The sequence below is a fragment of the Ambystoma mexicanum genome, chromosome 13, assembly GCF_040938575.1.
Source record: "Ambystoma mexicanum isolate Mex_15411 chromosome 13, UKY_AmexF1_1, whole genome shotgun sequence".
Classification (NCBI taxonomy): Eukaryota; Metazoa; Chordata; class Amphibia; order Caudata; family Ambystomatidae; genus Ambystoma; species Ambystoma mexicanum.
In genome coordinates this window covers 8,545,911-8,566,128 of record NC_090938.1, presented here as the reverse complement: position 1 = coordinate 8,566,128, position 20,218 = coordinate 8,545,911, and the positions used below count along the sequence as shown (strand labels likewise).

Here is a 20,218-nt window from a genome sequence, read left to right as displayed (position 1 = left end):
TCCTGAGGGTTGCTATGCAGCAAATCAGGAAGGGGCTCACTCTCATCCTCTTCTTGCCCTGAAGCTAGCAAGAGACATGAGACCTCTGCTCGCCTGTGGAAAGGCTTGAGCCTGTTGACATGGAATACCTGGGGGGCTACCCCAGAGGCTCCCATGTCAACCAGATAATTGACTTCGCCCATCTTGGAGATGATCCTGAAGGGTCCAGTCCACTTGTCTGCCAAAGCTCTAGGCTTGGTAGGCTCCATCACAAGGATTTCCTGTCCCGGAGTCCAATCCACTTGCGAAGCTTTAAGGTCATGCCAGTACTTGTTCAATTCCTGGCTGGCCTTGAGATTTGCTGTTGCCTGACCCATCATTTGTGTCATCCTCCGCCTGAGGCCTAACACATAGTCCCCCACTTGCTTGGCGGGACCTGGAGGGGTGGCTTCCAAGCCTTCTCGGATCAAGGCGAGGGGCCCCCTCACGGGATGTCCAAAGAGTAACTCAAAGGGGCTGAAACCAACACCCTTTTGAGGTACCTCTCTGTAAGCAAACAGCAGGCATGGCAGGAGGAGATCCCATTTCCTCCTTAGGGGCTCTTCCAAAGCACCTAGCATGCCCTTGAGAGTTTTATTAAATCTCTCAACCAGACCATTGGTCTGGGGGTGGTAAGAGGTGGATAACTTGTAGGTTACCCCGCACTCTTTCCACATGGTTTTCATGTAACTAGACATGAAGTTGGATCCTCTGTCAGAGACAACCTCCTTGGGGAATCCAACACGGGTGAAAATGCCCAGGAGAGCCCTGGCAACCACCTTGGCAGTAACAGTCCGAAGGGGTATTGCCTCAGGGTACCTGGTGGCATGATCTACCAAGACCAGGATGAACCGATGTCCACCTGAAGTGGGAGGGTCAAGGGGACCGACGATGTCGATGCCCACCCTCTCAAATGGTGTGCCAACCACTGGTAATGGCTGCAGTGGGGCAATGATCCTGCCTCCAGTCTTGCCAGACAACTGACAAGTGGGGCAGGTCCTGCAGTGGGACTCCACCTCTACCCCCATCCTTGGCCAGTAGAAATGGGCAGAGAGCCTCTGCTTAGTCTTCTTAGTCCCAAGATGACCAGCCAAGGGCACCTCATGCGCCAACTGCAGTAGGAAGGGCCTGTAAACCTGGGGTACCACCAACCTCTTGCGGGCACCAGGTTCAGGCTTAGTGGGCTCACTAACAAGGAGCTCACCCTCCCAATAAATCTTGAATGTCCTAGGCACTTCACCTTGTGCCTGGGACAGGGCCTGTTTCCTCAGACCCTCGAGAGAGTGGCACTCTCTGTCCTTTACAGAAGTCTGCCCGGGAGGGTCCCCCTTCAGCTAACAAGCATTGAAGGTCGGGGTGCTCCTCCGGGTTAAGAACCTCTCCCACAGGAGAGTCTTCTGCCTCTTCTCCCACAGGAGTTGAGTTTGGGTTTTCCACTGGACCCAGCCCGTCCGGAGCATGGATCCCAATGGGTGCTGTCGGAACAGCAGGAAGAGAAGGTGTTCCCTCCACAGAGGTGGCCTTCTTGGTCTTCCTTCTTCTTGCCTTAGGCCTCGCCTTTGGCTCGGGTACCTGACTCACAGCCAGACCCGGTGTCACCTGTGACCTAGTGACCGCAGCAGCAGTCAGGGGAAGACCATCCGAGATCAACCCCAACTCCACTAGATCATTACCTAACAGAATGTTAGCAGGGACATTGTCCTGAACCAGGACAGGAAGCTTTGCTGTCTTGTCTCCAATCATGAGTGTGACTAAGGCTACAGGTGATAATTTGGGAGGCCCACCAGCTAATCTGGTGGTTTGCAGAGGAGCACCTTCATAGTCCTCTGGCTTGAGCAGGGTCCTGTCCACCACTGTCATGCTTGCCCCAGTGTCTCTCAAACCAGTAGAAGGCTGGCCATTCAAGAGGACACTTCTCAAAAACCTACGGGTGTTCTGTGGGATAGTCGCCAGTACTTCTGCGTACTGGTCCCAGGCCCCAAGGGACACTAAGGAAATCTCTACCGGAGCACCAAAGGTGATTCCGGTAGAGGAGGGGAGGACAGTGGCCTCCACCTCAGACACGGGGTAAGGGTAGGTCAGGCTGACAGCCTGTACTCCAAGTGCCTTACCTTTACACTGGGGGTCACCCCTTTTGTGATCCAGAGCCCCACAATCCCAACAAGTGCCAGGAGTGCGGGGTACGGTACTGGAACCACTGGGAACCTGCTTTGCAGCAGGTGGACCACTACTCTTATTCCCACCCACAGAGGACTTATCCCCACTAGATTTTTGGGTCTTAGGAGAGGAAGGTTTTGGTTTACCCGACTGTGACTGCTTTTGGGACTCCTCAGCTTTCTGAGAGGCCCCCTTTTCTTTGTCCTTGTCCTTCCCACTGGAGTCCTTAGGGGACACCCGGTGGGAGACCCACTTGTCAGCCAACCTAGCCAGCTTAAAGGGGTCCAAAATGTTCTGGTCAGCCACATACTGACGCAGCTCTGGTGAACAGGCTTCAGAAAAATGCTCAAAAAACAAGAGGTGGGACAACTCAACAAAAGTTTTCACCTTGTATCCATCAATCCACCCCATCATGTTCATGTGCGCAGTACTCACCCAGTCAACCCAAGACACATTCTCTCTTTTCTTAAATTCCCTGAACCTTTTAAGGTATTGGGTAGGTGTCTTGCCAAACTTGGCAATCAAAGCAGACTTCATACACTCATACTGACCCCTTTCTTCCACACCCAGCTTCAGAATACAGTCATATCCAGTTTGAGGCACTATGCTTAACAAACACTTAGCCCAATCTCTTTTATCTACATCATGAATTGCACAAGCCATTTCAAACGCTTCAATCCATTGGAGGATATCTGAACCCTCCACAAACACACCAACCAAATCTTTCATAAACTTGGTGGCTGGGGACCTGACACTCTCACTGGATCTAGCTGAAGTCTCCACTCTAGCTTTCTCTAGCTGGATTCTCTGACATTCAGTGTCCTGGCTTTTGAGTTCAAGGTCCTTATTTCTGAGTTCCACTTGCTGTGCCAGCTCCTCTTTCTTAAGCTCAGCTTCTATTTCCAACTTGCGATATTCAAAGGCTAACTTCATCCTTAATAACTCAAGTTCCATGGAATTGCTGGGGTTTGGAACAGAGGCAGCAGGAATGGTGGCATCCCCAGAAACAGATTCAGCGACAACCCCAGGGGCAGAGTCCTCACTGGTTGCATCCCCCCCTTCCTCAAGAGTTTCACCATCAGTCTGGTAATCCACCAGGGCAGCTATCAGCTCAGCCCTAGACTTATCCACAAAGTCTAACTCCCTGGCTTCACAAGCACTCTGGAGAGCCTCTAAGCTCATCCGAGTCAATTTACCATTTGCAATGGACTCCATTGCTTGTAATGCAGTTATTTGGAACACACCCGAACCTTAATCTAACAAAAGTGCGGATATTTTGTAAGTGGCACGGTTATACACTGAGTCTTAAAACCATAAGCATCCCACCGCTGCCACCAGACTTTGTAAAGACTGGTGGGGGGGTCTGTACTACTGCTCTCTATATGGTAGAGGAGAGGCACAGAGGACCCCAGCCAAGATTCTCTATTATGGTAGCGATGGACGAGCAATCAAGGCCTAGCTTCTCAGGAGGTGATGCAGGCTGGTTCTTAAGTACAGTGTATCCCCAAGCCCCCACAAAGGAATGTCCACACACTGTATTACTGAAAACACAGTCTTTATATAATTAATATTCAAGGGTTATGTACACTTATCACAATAACGCACTTTGTGCTCAGGAAAATCAATAATGGTAAATATCTACAATTCTAAAGTGGTACCACTAATATTAGACCTCATTAAAGTGCATTCATAATACTGTAGAAATGGCACACAGATCAATAAGAAGGAAACCAGCAATAGAGAGAGGAGAGATAAAAGATGGTTGAAACAATAGGCAGAATACTGGCCCTAGCTACTGGACACAGTTCTGTGTGGAGATCCCCCCACCTGGGCAACCTGTAAAATAAAGAGATATAACACAAGCCCAGTCCATATATTGTTCAATAGTCTTATTCTCTCCTACAATGTTTTTACCCCCCCAATGTACCTGGTGGAGTCGAGTTCTTCGAAGAGGCGTCGACAGATCCTTCTTGAATGACCCCCTTTAAAGCAGGAGTCACGGATCGTCGAGAGGCGTCGAGAAGCGTCGAAGAACTCGGTGTTCGGTGTCGGGGAATCGACGGCCCTTCTTGAATGCCTTCCCTTTCAAGCGGGAGACACGGGGCGTCGAACGTCCGACAACAAACAAGGTAGAACGGCGTCGATGAGGCGGCAGGCTTCGATCCGAGCGGTGCTCGTCGGCGTCGAGACGTCGGCGTCCTGCGAGGAAGAGGCGTGCGGGGCACCTCGGCGACACTAGTTCTGGACCGCAAAGATTGTGGATGACGGTGGCCCAGCAAGGGCGTCGAGTCGCTCGAGTCTTTGGGGTCGTGAGGTGGCGGGAAACCCACCGGCGGATTCTCCTCGGCGCGTTGGTCGTCCTCGACTTTCTCCGGCAGGACGAAAGCGGTCGACGGTGCGGACGAGGGAGTCCTTTGAGTCAAATGTTCTTAGGCAAGGAGCGGACGGCTCCGGTCGTCGGCGGCACGGCGTCAAGTGGTTCCCACGGCTGGGCAACACAACTTCGACGGGCCTCCAGCGGTTACACAGACCTGCGAACCCTGGTCGACGGCAATGGACTTCGACAGCGTCGATGTCCGGGTGCTTCACTTCGATCTCCTCGGCGGTCCCGTCTCGGGTCGGCAGCCTTTCGAGGGTCTGACTTCCAGGGCGCTTCGGCGAAGATTCAGCGGTGCTCGATGGTCCCTCGGAGCACGGGAAGAGGGCGCCTAGCCAGGTCCTCTCTCGGGTCAGTCCTCGACGATTTCGACAACCTTCAGTTTCTGTCGAAGCAAATGCCACAGCAAGTCTTCTTCTTCCAGCTGGACGTCGAGGATCAGCAAATCCAGTTACTCTTGAGTGGAGACTCAGCTTCTGAATGCTTCTGAACGTTCCTGAACGTTCCTGAACAATTTCCAGTGGTGAGAGGTCCCCAGATATACTATTCTGTCTCTCATCCACACTGCTGGCACACACACAGCAGCCAATCACACAGAAGGGCATTCATGCAGTCAGTCAGCCAATCAGGCACACAGTGCATTCAGGCCACACTCCTCCCTTTCAGACACTCACAACAAGGAATGTGGATTGGGACAAGTACCCAGCCATTCAACACTACACACTGCATTCAGGCCAGTTTCGGGCAGGGCTGTCTCAGTCTTTGTCTCACATGCCAGAAACCAGACAACCACAACAAGAAGTGTATATTGGTCACACACTCCATTCACCCAGGTCCCACCCACAGGAGGTACCCACAACATACAGTCAAAGGGAAGGCTCCAGTCAGTCTAGCTGGGCCTTCACAACAACACCATATATGGAACTTCCACCCAACAGCCAGTCAGGGGGAAGGTACAGAGTCAGGGCTTCCCAGGACTTTGGGAAAAACAAGACAACAGGCAATAGAAAGCAAGAGGCCACAGGGGCCATCTTGTTTTCTATCAGGAATCAACTGATCCCAATGGCAGGGCCTGGGTATCCCAAAATGGAGGACACCCAGAGCACCTGTCCAATTCAGCATGGAGCTGCCACCAGCCCATACCCTGCTCTGTGGGCCACCCACAGGTGCCCAAAAACATACACTAGGGGCACAGGGTTGTACCCCTACCCAGGGGTGCCATAAGGGTATCCCATGGGTCTGTTCACCAAACCAAAAGAGAGAGCTGCACTGCCAGGAGTCCCAAATGGACTCCTGGGCAGAAAACATAACAGAACACACGATAAAAGGCAGAAAAGGACAAGGATTCAGAGGCCCTGTCCCTCTGATGCATTTCCAGCATCACAGAGAGGACATGTTTTATGCTCCCAGGGCCATAGGGCCACATCTGTTATGCTGGAGGGGAGTGGAGAGGACATGTCTTATGCCCCCAGGGCTATGGGGCGGCCTCTCTTATGCAGGAGGGGAGTGGAGAGGACATGTCTTATGCTCTCTGGGCCATGGGGCGGCCTCTCTTATGCTAGAGGGGAGTGGAGAGAACATGTCTTATGCTTTCAGGGCCATGGGGCGGCCTCTCTTATGCTAGAGCGGAGTGGAGAGGACATGTCTTATGCTTTCAGGGCCATGGGGCCACATCTCTTATGCTGGAGGGGAGTGGAGAGGACATGTCTTATGCTCTCAGGGCCATGGGCCGGTGTCTCTTATACTGGAGGGGAACAGAGAGAGCATGATTTACGCTCTCAGGGCCATGGGGCCACATCTCTTATGCTGGAGGGGACTGGAGAGGACATGTTTTATGCTCTCAGGGCCATGCGGCGGCATCTCTTATGCTGGGGGGTAGTGGAGAGGACATGTCTTATGCTCCCAGGGCCATGGGGCCACATCTGTTATGCTGGAGGGGAGTGGAGAGGACATGTCTTATGCTCTCAGGGCCATGGGGCGGCATCTCTTATGCTGGAGTGGAATGGAGAGGACATGTCTTATGCTTTCAGGGCCATAGGGCGGCCTCTCTTATGCTAGAGGGGAGTGGAGAGGACATGTCTTATGCCCCCAGGGCCATGGGGCGGCCTCTCTTATGCTGGAGGGTAGTGGAGAGGACATGTCTTATGCTCTCAGGGCCATGGGGCGGCCTCTCTTATGCTAGAGGGGAGTGGAGAGGACATGTCTTATGCTTTCAGGGCCATGGGGCGGCCTCTCTTATGCTAGAGGGGAGTGGAGAGGACATGTCTTATGCTTTCAGGGCCATGGGGCCACATCTCTTATGCTGGAGGGGAGTGGAGAGGACATGTCTTATGCTCTCAGGGCCATGGGGTGGCCTCTCTTATGCTGCAGAGGAACACAGAGGACATGTCTTATGCTCCCAGGGCCATCGGCCGGTGTCTCTTATACTGGAGGGGAACAGAGAGAGCATGTCTTATGCTCTCAGGGCCATGGGGCCACATCTCTTATGCTGGAGGGGAGTGGAGAGGACATGTCTTATGCTCTCAGGGCCATGGGGCGGCATCTCTTATGCTGGAGTGGAGTGGAGTGGACATGTCTTATGCTTTCATGGCCATGGGGCGACATCTCTTATGCTGGAGTGGAGAGGGCATGTCTTATGCTCTCAGGGCCATAGGGCCACATCTCTTATGCTGCAGAGGAATGCAGAGGACATGTCTTATGCTCCCAGGACCATGGGCCGGCGTCTCTTATACTGGAGGGGAGTGGAGAGGACATGTCTTATGCTCTCAGGGCCATGGGGCGGCCTCTCTTATGCTGCAGAGAAACGCAGAGGACATGTCTTATGCTCCCAGGGCCTTGGGTGACATGTCTTATGCTGGAGGGCAGTGGGGGACACATTTGATGCTGTAGGGCCATTGGGTGACATGTCATATGCTGCAGGGCATTTGGGAACACATTTGACACTGTAGGACCATTGGGTGACATGTCTTATACTGGAGGGCATTAGGGGGACACATTGCTTGCTATAGTGCCCTTGGTTGCTGTGTCTTATGCTGGGGGCATTTGGGAACACATTTGATGCTGTAGGGCCATTGGGTGACATGTCTTATGCTGGAGGGCAATGAGGAACACATTTGATGCTGTAGGGTTATTGGGTGACATGTCTTATGATGGAGGGCATTTGGGAACACATTTGATGCTGTAGGGTCATTGGGTGACATGTCTCATGCTGGAGGGCATTTGGGAACACATTTGATGCTGTAGGGTCATTGGGTGACATGTTATGTTATGTTATTTTGCATTTATATAGCGCCTTATATACCATTGGTATGGTCTGAAGGCGCTGCTAGGTTGAACGCCCTTGGGAACCGAAGTTCAGGTCAGTAGAGAGAGTCAAAGGCGCTTGTGCGCACCGGGTATGTGTGCAGCTGGTGCGGTATTCCTGTAATAGCTGCTTCTTAGCGGTAGGTGTGGTGGTTGGGGGGTCAGGAGTATGTGTTCGTTCTGGCAGGATTTATCCAGACCGAATGTGGCTGCGTTAGGCCTGAGGAGAATGCCTGGCTGGGGGGTGTGTAACCAGCAGTGTTTACTTAGAGTGATGGGGAGTGAGCGGCGGTTGTTGGTATGAGAACAGTTATACCGAATGGTGTCATAGTATCTCTGTGTTCTAGTTGAGTGGTGGTGTAAAGAAGAGAGTAAGCGTGGGGTGTGATATGATGGGTTATAAGCTCTTTCAAACGTTCCCTGCATTCCGAACCATACTATGTACGTCACGCAATTCTATGCGCTCCAGTCCATTCAATGCACATTTATTCATTCCTGGGATTCCAGTCTGCCCCACGCATGCACTACTGTCTTCCCACGCATGCACTCCTGTCTGCCCCACGCATGCACTCCTGTCTGCCCCACGCACGCACTCCCGTCCATCACACGCACTCTCGTCCGTCACACACACTCTCGTCCGTCACACACACTCTCGTCCGTCACACGCACTCATGTCCGCTACTAGCATTCCTGCCTGCCATTAGCACTCCTGTCCCCACTCGCACTCCTGTCCGCCACATTTACTCCGATCCGTTTTGTGTATTCCAAGTTGTTTTATGCACTCCATTCACATATTTCATCTGTACCAATTTGTGTATTCTAAGTTGTTTTATGCACTCCATCCACAAATTTGCCCATAACATCTTCATAATTCATCCGTTCCACCCACCTATTTCACATGTTTCATCCACTTATGTCACCCGTTTCGTCCACATATGGCACGCGATCCATCGGCACCCGTTCTATCCATATATGTCAGCCGTTCTATCAGCGTACGACACCCGTTCCATCCACGTCCGGCACCCATGATCAGTTCCATTCACATATATCATTTGTTCTATCCTTATAGAATCCATCTACATACTTTACTCATTCCGTCCGTTCTACGAATTTAGGAGATCTACGTACTTATCCATTCTACGCACTCATCAATACTGCGTGCATTCTGCACTCATTCGTTCTACGTGCTCATCTGTTCTACGCAACCTGCCCGTTCCACTTTAGGCACTTGTTCGCTCCGCTATAGGCACTCTTCCCCTCTGCGCACTCTTCCCCTCTATGCACCTCTCTTTTCGTATCATCAATCCCGCTCTGCTCATCCGTCTGTTCCCCACACTCACCCGCTCCCCGTAATCACCCACTCCCCGTAATCACCCACTCCCCGTAATCACCCGCTCCACTGCACTCATCCGCTTCAATGCACTCATCTGGTCAATGCACTCATCCAGTCAATGCACTCATCCGGGCAATGCACTCATCCGGTCAATGCACTTGTGCTTTCCACGCATTCAGCTCATCCACTCCCTGCGCTCATCCGCTCATCCGGCCCTCTCGCTCATCTGCTCTATGTACTCATCCGCTCTATGTACTCGTGCTTTCCATGTGTTTAACAGCAATATGCACTCATCAGTCCTATAGAATCATTCGCTAATACGCAGGAATCCTGTTCTATATATTCATTTGCTCATCCGCTCTATGCACTCTTCCACCCTATGCGCTCATCTGCTCTATATATTTATATATTTTCTGCACTTCCATACTCTTCCGCTCTATATATTTTCTGCACTTCCATACTCTTCCACTCTACATACTCTTCTGCTCTACAAGGACTTCCGCTCTACAAGCACATCCGCTCTACAAGCACATCAGCTCTGTACATTCATCAGTTCTACACATTCCTGCATTCTACTCGCTTCTCTGTATTTACGCACTCGTCCACTCTACATGCCCAACCACTCTATACACTCATCCGTTTAACATGTTCATCTATTCTATACTCTCATCCGATCTACACACTCATTCAATGTATGTAGGGATCTGTTCTTCCACTCAGTGCATTCAATGCTTCATCCATTCTAACTATTTTATCTACGCCATTCACTTCGTTCGCTCCTCATGCATTATGTCCATTTCAGCAGTTTAAATCTGCTTACTGTTTCCCTGTGGTTTATTCTTATTATCCACTTCACTGTTTTGATCTACTTTACTCGTTTAATTCTGCTTGTCCTTCTAGTTTATATTCGGGGTTATTAGCTGTCAATTTCTCGCATCACGTAGTTTGTTGGATTGGTGTCATTGAGTTGCTGTTTAGGCTGTTTGGGTTAGTTTGGTACCGGTTGGTTTCAGGGGAAGAGCCAGGTTTTCAGCCGTTTGCGGAAAGACGTTAAATCCCCAGTTAGGCGGGTGTGGGGTGGGAGTGAGTTCCACAGGGTGGGGGCCAAGGCTGCGAAAGATGATCCTCCTAACCTGACTGAGTTTGTCTTAGGTATGACTAGGAGGCCGGCTGAGCTTGATTTTAGGGTGTGAGGGGGGTGATATGGCTTTAGCTTGTCTTGAAGATATTGAGGTCCGGTTTTATGCAGTGCGCGATGGGAGATGCATAAGGTTTTGAAAGTCACCCTTCGGACTACTGGAAGCCAGTGCAGCGTCTTAAGGGCTGGGGAGAGGTGGTCCCTTGTGCCGAGCGCAAGTAGCATTTTGGCTGCCGCGTTTTGTGCCCTTTGGAGTTTATTCAGTTGGTACGTGTGGATTCCGAGGTATAGGTGGTTTGAGTAGTCCAGTCTTAATATAACAATAGATTGGACCGCAGAGAGTCTGTTGGGAAAGGAGAGATATGGAAAGATGCGCCTAAGGGTTTTAAGGTGGTAGTGGCAGGACTTTGAGACGTTGCTGACTTGGCGCGAGAGTGTTAGGTCAGAGTCAAGGGTGCATCCAAGATTTTTCACTGAGTTGCACGGGGTCGCTGAGTTGCCCATGGCGGATGGCCAGGGTAGTGGGTGCGGAAGAAGTTCAGAGTTGCCACATACCATGATTTCCGTTTTGGAGGGGTTTAACAAGAGGTGGCTTTGGGTCATCCAGAATTCTTTGTCAAGGAGGTAGGAGGCCAGGTCAGGTCGGGAGTTGGGTTTTGAGTTCGTTAGTTTAAGAATTAGTTGAGTGTCGTCGGCATAGTTGTAACACAGGATGTTGTGTGAACGAATTATTGGAGGGAGGGTGATCAGGTAGAGATTGAACAGGAGGGCGGATAGGCATGCTCCTTGTGGGACTCCCGTGTCGACTGGTCGGGCTTGGGATGTATAGGAGGAGAGTATTGTTATTTGGTACCTCTCTTTGAGGAATGAAGCTATCCATTTAAGAGCGGTTCCACGAATTCCTAGAGAGTGGAGGCGGTCTAGGAGGATTGAGTGATTGATTGTATCAAAGGCGGCAGATAGGTCAAGAAGGATTAGTGCGGCGCATCCCACAAAGTCTGCCGTCATTTTAAGGTCATCCCAGATAGAGGTTAGTGTGGTTTCAGTTCCGTGACGGGCTCTGAAACCTGATTGTGTGGGGTCTAGGAGGTTTTTGGCTTCGACAAAAGCATTTAGTTGGGAGTAGGCGGTTCGGTCAATGAGTTTGGCAAGGAATCTGGTGTTTGAGATGGGGCGGTAGTTTTTGGGCTCGAGGGGGGGTCGAGGGAAGGTTTTTTAATTAGTGGTTTGACATGAACCGTTTTGAATGCGTTGGGAAAGATACCAGAGGAAAGGGAGGCATTTATGATGGATCTTGCATGTTCCCCTGCGCAGGTGGAAGCAAACATTTCTTTGAGGGTTGTGGCCGGACAAGGGTCCAGCGGCGAGCCAGATGGTTTTCGGGCAGATAGAAGTTTGAGAAATTGCTCTGGTGATATTGGGCTAAAGGATTCGAACGTTGGTTGCGTAGTGGTAGTAGCTGGTGGGCTGGCCGCTATGGGGAGAGTATTGCCTGGAGGATGTAAGAGAGCCAGCTTGGTGGCTAGAGTATTTGTTCTTTCGAGAGCCGGGGTGTAAAAGTGGAGGGAGAGAGAGTCGCACAGTGATTTTGAGGGGGTTGGGATGGTCGTGGTGCAAGCTGGTTTGGTGAATTCAGAGATGATTTTGTGGAGTTCCTTGCTTGGGTTTTTGCAGTTTAGGATTTGGGAGTTGTAGTGGAATTTTGTTGCTTTTCGGATTTCGGCCTTGTACAGATAGAGGTGTCAGGCCAAGGTAGTCCTGTTCTCCTTGGTTTTGTCTTTCTGCCATCTGCGTTCTAGGTATTTATATAGTAGTTTAGTGGTTTTCAATTCAAGAGTGAACCATCTGGAACAGAGTCCATGGCGGGTTGATGGTTTGCAAGGGGGTGTGAGCCGCAACAGAGATGCGTTCAGCTATGAGTCAAAGGTGTCAGGGGTTAGTTGTTTATTGAGTTGGGAGGGAGGAGGAGACTGGAGGAGAATGGAGGAGTGCGTCAGCAAGGTCCGGGACGATTATTAGTTTTTTCCAGCATTTGCGTAGATTCGGTGGTTCAGATTAGAGTACGGGAGGAAGGTCAGGTGAGCGAATGGTGAAAGAGAGAATGAGGTGATCGGACCAGATAAGAGGGGTAGGGGGGTTTAAGTGAATCTGGGTGTTGGAGGTAAAGATGGCATCAAGAGTGTGTCCTTTATAGTGAGTAGGGCCATTTATGAGGGGTTGGAGGTTAATTGCATCTAAACCATCAACCAGGGAGTGTGTCTTAACATGTCTTATGCTGGAGGGCATTGGGGGACACATTTGATGCTGTGGGGCCATTGGGTGACATGTCTTATGCTGGAGGACAACGGGGACACATTTGATGCTGTAGGGCCATTGGGTGACATGTCTTATGCTGCAAGTTATTGCGGGACATTTGATGCTGTAGGGCCATTGGGTGACGTGTCTAATGCTGGAAGGCATTGGGGGACACATTTGATGCTGTAGGGTCATTGGGTGACATATCTTATGCTGGAGGGCAATGGGTGACACATTTGATGCTGTAGGCCATTGGGTACATGGCTTATGCTGGAGAGCAGCAGGGAACACATTTGATGCTGTAGGCCATTGGGTGACATGTCTTATGCTGGAGGGCATTGGGTGACACATTTGATGTTGTAGGCCATTGGGTACATGGCTTATGCTGGAGAGCAGCAGGGAACACATTTGATGCTGTAGAGCCATTGGGTACATGGCTTATGCTGGAGAGCAGCAGGGAACACATTTGATGCTGTAGGGCCATTGGGTGACATGTCTTATGCTGGAGGGCAATGGGGGACACATTTGATGCTGTAGGTCATTGGGTGACATGTCTTATGCTGGGGGCATTTGGGAACACATTTGATGATGTAGGGCCATTGGGTGACATGCCATATGCTTGAGGGCAACAGGGACACATTTGATGCTGTAGGGCCATTGGGTGACATGTCGTATGCTGGAGGGCATTGGGGGACACATTTGATGCTGTAGGGTCATTGGGTGACATGTCTTATGCTGCAGGGCAACGGGGGACACATTTGATTCTGTAGGGTCATTGGGGGACATGTCTTATGCTGGAGGGAAACGGGGACACATTTGATGCTGTAGGGTCATTGGGTGACATGTCTTATGCTGGAGGGCATTTGGGGGACACATTTGATGCTGTAGGTCATTGGGTGACATGTCTTATGCTGGAGGGCAACAGGGACACATTTGATGCTGTAGGGCCATTGGGTGACATGTCTTATGCTGGAGGGCAACGGGGGACACATTTGATGCTGTAGGTCATTGGGTGACATGTCTTATGCTGGAGGGCATCTGGGAACACATTTGATGCTGTAGGGCCATTGGGTGACATGTCTTATGCTGGAGGGCAACGGGGGACACATTTGATTCTATAGGGTCATTGGGTGACATGTCGTATGCTGGAGGGCATTGGGGGACACATTTGATGCTGTAGGGTCATTGGGTGACATGTCTTATGCTGCAGGGCAACGGGGGACACATTTGATTCTGTAGGGTCATTGGGGGACATGTCTTATGCTGGAGGGAAACGGGGACACATTTGATGCTGTAGGGTCATTGGGTGACATGTCTTATGCTGGAGGGCATTTGGGGGACACATTTGATGCTGTAGGGTCATTGGGTGACATGTCTTGTGCTGGAGGACAACGGGGACACATTTGATGCTGTAGGGCCATTGGGTGACATGTCTTATGCTGGAGGGCATTGGGGAACACATTTGATGCTGTAGGGCCATTGGGTGACATGTCTTATGCTGGAGGGCAACGAGGGACACATTTGATGCTGTAGGGTCATTGCGTGACATGTCTCATGCTGGAGGGCATTTGGGGGACACAGTTGATGCTGTAGGGTCATTGGGTGACATGTCTTATGCTGGAGGACAACGGGGACACATTTGATGCTGTAGGGCCATTGGGTGACATGTCTTATGCTGGAGGGCATTGGGGAACACATTTGATACTGTAGGGCCATTGGGTGACATGTCTTATGCTGGAGGGCATTGGGGGACACATTTGATGCTGTAGGCCATTGGGTGACATGTCTTATACTGGAGGGCATTGGGGAACACATTTGATGCTATAGTGCCTTGGGTTGGCGTGTCTTATGCTGGCGGCATTTGGGAACACATTTGATGCTATAGAGACATTGGGTGACAAGTCTTATGCTGGAGGGCATTGGGGAACACATGTGATGCTGTAAGGCCATTGGGTGGCATGTCTTATGCTGGAGGGCATTGGGGAACACATTTGATGCTGTAGGCCATTGGGTGACATATCTTATGCTGGAGGGCAACAGGGACACATTTTATGCTGTAGGGCCTTGGGTGACATATATTATGCTGGAGTGGAGAGGACATGTCTTATGCTCCCAGGGCCTTGGGTGACATGTCTTATGCTGGAGGGCAGTGGGGAACACATTTGATGCTGTAGGCCCTTGGTTGCCGTGTCTTATGCCGGGGGCATTTGGGAACACATTAGATGCTGTAGGGCCATTGGGTGACATGTCTTATGCTGGAGGACAACGGGGGACACATTAGATGCTCAAGGGCCATTGGGTGACATGTCTTATGCTGGTGGGCATTTGGGAACACATTTGATGCTGTAGGGCCATTGGGTGGCATGTCTTATGCTGGAGGGAATTTGCGAACACATGTGATGCTGTAGGGCCATTGGGTGGCATGTCTTATGCTGGAGGGCAGTGGGGAACACATTTGATGCTGTAGGGCCATTGGGTGACATGTCTTATGCTGGAGGGCATTGGGGAACACATTAGATGCTGTAGGGCCATTGGGTGACATGTCTTATGCTGGAGGGCAACGGGGGACACATTAGATGCTGTAGGGCCATTGGGTGACATGTCTTATGTTATAGGGCATTTGGGAACACATTTGATGCTGTAGGGCCATTGGGTGGCATGTCTTATGCTGGAGGGCATTGGGGAACACATTTGATGCTGTAGGCCATTGGGTGACATATCTTATGCTGGAGGGCAACAGGGACACATTTTATGCTGTAGGGCCTTGGGTGACATATATTATGCTGGAGTGGAGAGGACATGTCTTATGCTCCCAGGGCCTTGGGTGACATGTCTTATGCTGGAGGGCAGTGGGGAACACATTTGATGCTGTAGGGTCATTGGGTGACATGTCTTATGCTGGAGGGCATTTGGGAACATATTTGATGCTGTAGGGCCATTGGGTGACATGTCTTATGCTGGAGGGCAGTGGGGAACACATTTGATGCTGTAGGCCCTTGGTTGCCGTGTCTTATGCCGGGGGCATTTGGGAACACATTAGATGCTGTAGGGCCATTAGGTGACATGTCTTATGCTGGAGGACAACGGGGGACACATTAGATGCTGTAGGGCCACTGGGTGACATGTCTTATGCTGGAGGGCATTTGGGAACACATTTGATGCTGTAGGGCCATTGGGTGGCATGTCTTATGCTGGAGGGCATTTGAGAACACATGTGATGCTGTAGGGCCATTGGGTGGCATGTCTTATGCTGGAGGGCAGTGGGGAACACATTTGATGCTGTAGGGCCATTGGGTGACATGTCTTATGCTGGAGGGCATTGGGGAACACATTAGATGCTGTACGGCCATTGGGTGACATGTCTTATGCTGGAGGGCAACGGGGGACACATTAGATGCTGTAGGGCCATTGGGTGACATGTCTTATGTTGGAGGGCATTTGGGAACACATTTGATGCTGTAGGGCCATTGGGTGGCATGTCTTATGCTGGAGGGCATTGGGGAACACATTTGATGCTGTAGTCCATTGGGTGACATGTCTTATGCTGGAGGGCATTGGGGGACACATTTGATGCTGTAGGGCCATTGGGTGACTTGTCTTATGCTGGAGGGCATTGGGGGACACATTTGATGCTGTAGGGCCATTGGGTGACGTGTCTTATGCTGGAGGGCAACAGGGACACATTTGATGCTGTAGAGCCATTGGGTACATGGCTTATGCTGGAGAGCAGCAGGGAACACATTTGATGCTGTGGGGCCATTAGGTGTCATTTCTTATGCTGCAGGTCATTGCGGGACATTTGATGCAGTAGGGCCATTGTGTTACATGTCTTATGCTGGAGGACATTGGGGGACACATTTGATGCTGTAGGGCAATTTGGTGATATGTCTTATGCGAGAGGGCAACAGGGGACACATTTGATGATGTAGGGCCATTGGGTGACATGTCTTATGCCAGAGGACAACAGGGGACACATTTGATGCTGTAGGGCCATTGGGTGACATGTCTTATGCTGGAGGGCATTGGGGGACACATTTGATGCTGTAGAGCCATTGGGTACATGTCTTATGCTGGAGGGCAGCGGGGGACACATTTGATTCTGTAGGGTCATTGGGTGACATGTCTTATGCTGGAGGGCATTGGGGGACACATTTGATGATGTAGGACCATTGGGTGACGTGTCTTATGCTGGAGGGCATTGGGGGACACTTTTGATGCTGTAGGGCCATTGGGTGACGTGTCTTATGCTGGAGGGCATTGGGGGCACATTTAATTCTGTAGAGACATTGGGTGACATGTCTTATTCTGGAGGGCAACAGGGAGACATTTGATGCTGTAGGGCCATTGGGTGACATGTCTTATGCTGGAGGGCAGCGGGGGACTCATTTGATTCTGTAGGGTCATTGGGTGACATGTCTTATGCTGGAGGGCATTGGGGGACACATTTGATGATGTAGGACCATTGGGTGACGTGTCTTATGCTGGATGGCATTGGGGGACACATTTGAAGCTGTAGGACCATTGGGTGACGTGTCATGCTGGAGGGCATTGGGGGCACATTTAATGCTGTAGAGACATTGGGTGACATGTCTTATGCTGGAGGGCAACAGGGAGACATTTGATGCTGTAGGGCCATTGGGTGACATGTCTTATGCTGGAAGGCATGCGGGGACACATTTGATGCTGTAGACCATTGGGTGACATGTCTTATGCTTGAGGGCATTGGGGGCACATTTAATGCTGTAGAGACATTGGGTGACATGTCTTCTGCTGGAGGGCAACAGGGACACATTTGATGCTGTAGGGCCATTGGGTGACATGTCTTATGCTGGAGGGCATTGGGTGACACATTTGATGTTGTAGGTCATTGGGTGACATGTCTTATGCTGCAGGGCAACATGGACACATTTGATGCTGTAGGGCCATTGGGTGACATGTCTTATGCTGGAGGGCATTGGGGGACACATTTGATGCTGTAGGGCCATTTGGTGACACGTCTTATGCTGGAGGGCATTGGGGGACACATTTGATGCTGTAGGCCATTTGGTGACATGTCTTATGCTGGAGGGCAACAGGGACACAATTGATGCTGTAGGCCATTGGGTGACATGTCTTATGCTGGAGGGCATTTGGGAACACATTTGATGCTGTAGAGACATTTGTGACATGTCTTATGCTGGAGGGTATTGGGGGACACATTTGATGCTGTAGGCCATTGGGTGACATGTCTTATGCTGGAGGGTATTGGGGGACACATTTGATGCTGTAGGCCATTGGGTGACATGTCTTATGCTGGAGGGCATTTGGGAACACATTTGATGCTGTAGGCCATTGGGTGACGTGTCTTATGCTGGAGGGCATTGGGGGACACATTTGATGCTGTAGGCCATTGGGTGACATGTCTTAATCTGGAGGGCATTTGGGAACACATTTGATGCTGTAGGGCCTTTGGGTGACGTGTCTTATGCTGGAGGGCAACAGGGACACATTTGATGCTGTAGGCCATTGGGTGACATGTCTTATGCTGGAGGGTATTGGGGGACACATTTGATGCTGTAGACCGTTGGGTGACATGTCTTATGCTGGAGGGCATTGGGGAACACATTTGATGCTATAGTGCCTTGGGTTGGCGTGTCTTATGCTGGCGGCATTTGGGAACACATTTGATGCTGTAGAGCCATTTGTGACATGTCTTATGCTGGAGGGTATTTGAGAACACATTTGATGATGTAGGGCCAATGGGTGACATGACTTATTCTGGAGGGCAACAGGGACACATTTGATGCTGTAGGGCCATTGGGTGACATGTCCTATGCTGGGGGCATTTGAGAACACATTTGATGCTGTAGGCCCTTGGTTGCCGTGTCTTATGCTGGGGGCATTTGGGAAGACATTAGATGCTGTAGGGCCATTGGGTGACATGTCTTATGCTGGAGGGCAGCGGGGGACACATTTGATGCTGTAGGGCCATTGGGTGACATGTCTTATGCTGGAGGGCAACAGGGACACATTTGATGCTGTAGGGCCATTGGGTGACGTGTCTTATGCTGGAGGGCATTGGGGGACACATTTGATGTTGTAGGGCCATTGGGTGACGTGTCTTATGCTGGAGGGCATTGGGGGACACATTTGATGCTGTAGGGCCATTGGGTGATGTGTCTTATCCTGGAGGGCATTGGGGAACACATTTGATGCTGTAGGCCATTGGGTGACGTGTCTTATGCTGGAGGGCATTGGGGGACACATTTGATGTTGTAGGTCATTGGGTGACATGTCTTATGCTGGAGGGCATTGGGGGACACATTTGATGCTGTGGGCCATTTGGTGAGGTGTCTTATGCTGGAGGGCATTGGGGGACACATTTGATGCTGTAGGCCTTTGGGTGACACGTCTTATGCTGGAGGGCAACAGGGCCACATTTGATGCTGTAGGGCCATTGGGTGACATGTCTTGTGCTGGAGGATAACGGGGACACATTTGATTCTGTAGGGTCATTGGGTGACATTTCTTATGCTGGAGGGCATTGGGGGACACTTTTGATGCTGTAGGGCTATTCGGTGACATGTCATGCTGGAGGGCAACAGGGACACATTTGATGCTGTAGGGCCATTGGGTGACGTGTCTTATCTTGGAGGGCATTGGGGGACACATTTGATGCTCTAGGGCCCTTGGGTGACGTGTCTTATGCTGGAAGGCATTGGGGGACACATTTGATGCTGTAGGGCCATTGGGTGACGTGTCTTATGCTGGAGGGCATTGGGGGACACATTTGATGTTGTAGGGCCATTGGGTGACATGTCATGCTGGAGGGCAACAGGGACACATTTGATGCTGTAGGGCCATTGGGTGATGTGTCTTATGCTGGAGGGCATTGGGGGACACATTTGATGTTGTAGGGCCATTGGGTGACATGTCATGCTGGAGGGCAACAGGGACACATTTGATGCTGTAGGGCCATTGGGTGATGTGTCTTATGCTGGAGGGCATTGGGGGACACATTTGATGCTGTAGGGCCATTGGGTGACGTGTCTTATGCTGGAAGGCACTGGGGGACACATTTGATGCTGTAGGGCCATTGGGTGGAGTGTCTTATGCTGGAGGGCATTGGGGGACACATTTGATGCTGTAGGCCATTGGGTGACGTGTCTTATGCTGGAGGGCATTGGGGGACACATTTGATGTTGTAGGGCCATTGGGTGACGTGTCTTATGCTGGAGGGCATTGGCGGCACATTTAATGCTGTAGAGACATTGGGTGACATGTCTTATGCTGGAGGGCAGCAGGGGACACATTTGATGCTGTAGGGCCATTGGGTGACATGTCTTATGCTGGAGGGCATTGGGGGACACATTTGATTCTGTAGGGTCATTGGGTGACATGTCTTATGCTGGAGGGCATTGGGGCACATTTAATGCTGTAGAGACATTGGGTGACATGTCTTATGCTGGAGGGCAACAGGGACACATTTTATGCTGTAGGCCCTTGGGTGACATATATTATGCTGGAGTGGAGAGGACATGTTTTATGGTCTCAGGGCCATGGGGCGGCATCGCTTATGCTGGAGGGGAGTGGACAGGACATGTCTTATGCTCTCAGG

The 20,218-nt window shown here is 50.9% G+C and overlaps 1 protein-coding gene across 8 annotated transcripts in view; it reads left to right on the top strand.

Moving 5' to 3' along the window:
* Positions 1-20,218, top strand: part of AMPD2 (adenosine monophosphate deaminase 2) — a 947,247-nt gene that overhangs the window by 326,416 nt on the left and 600,613 nt on the right. The gene's annotated exons all lie outside the window — the stretch shown is intronic.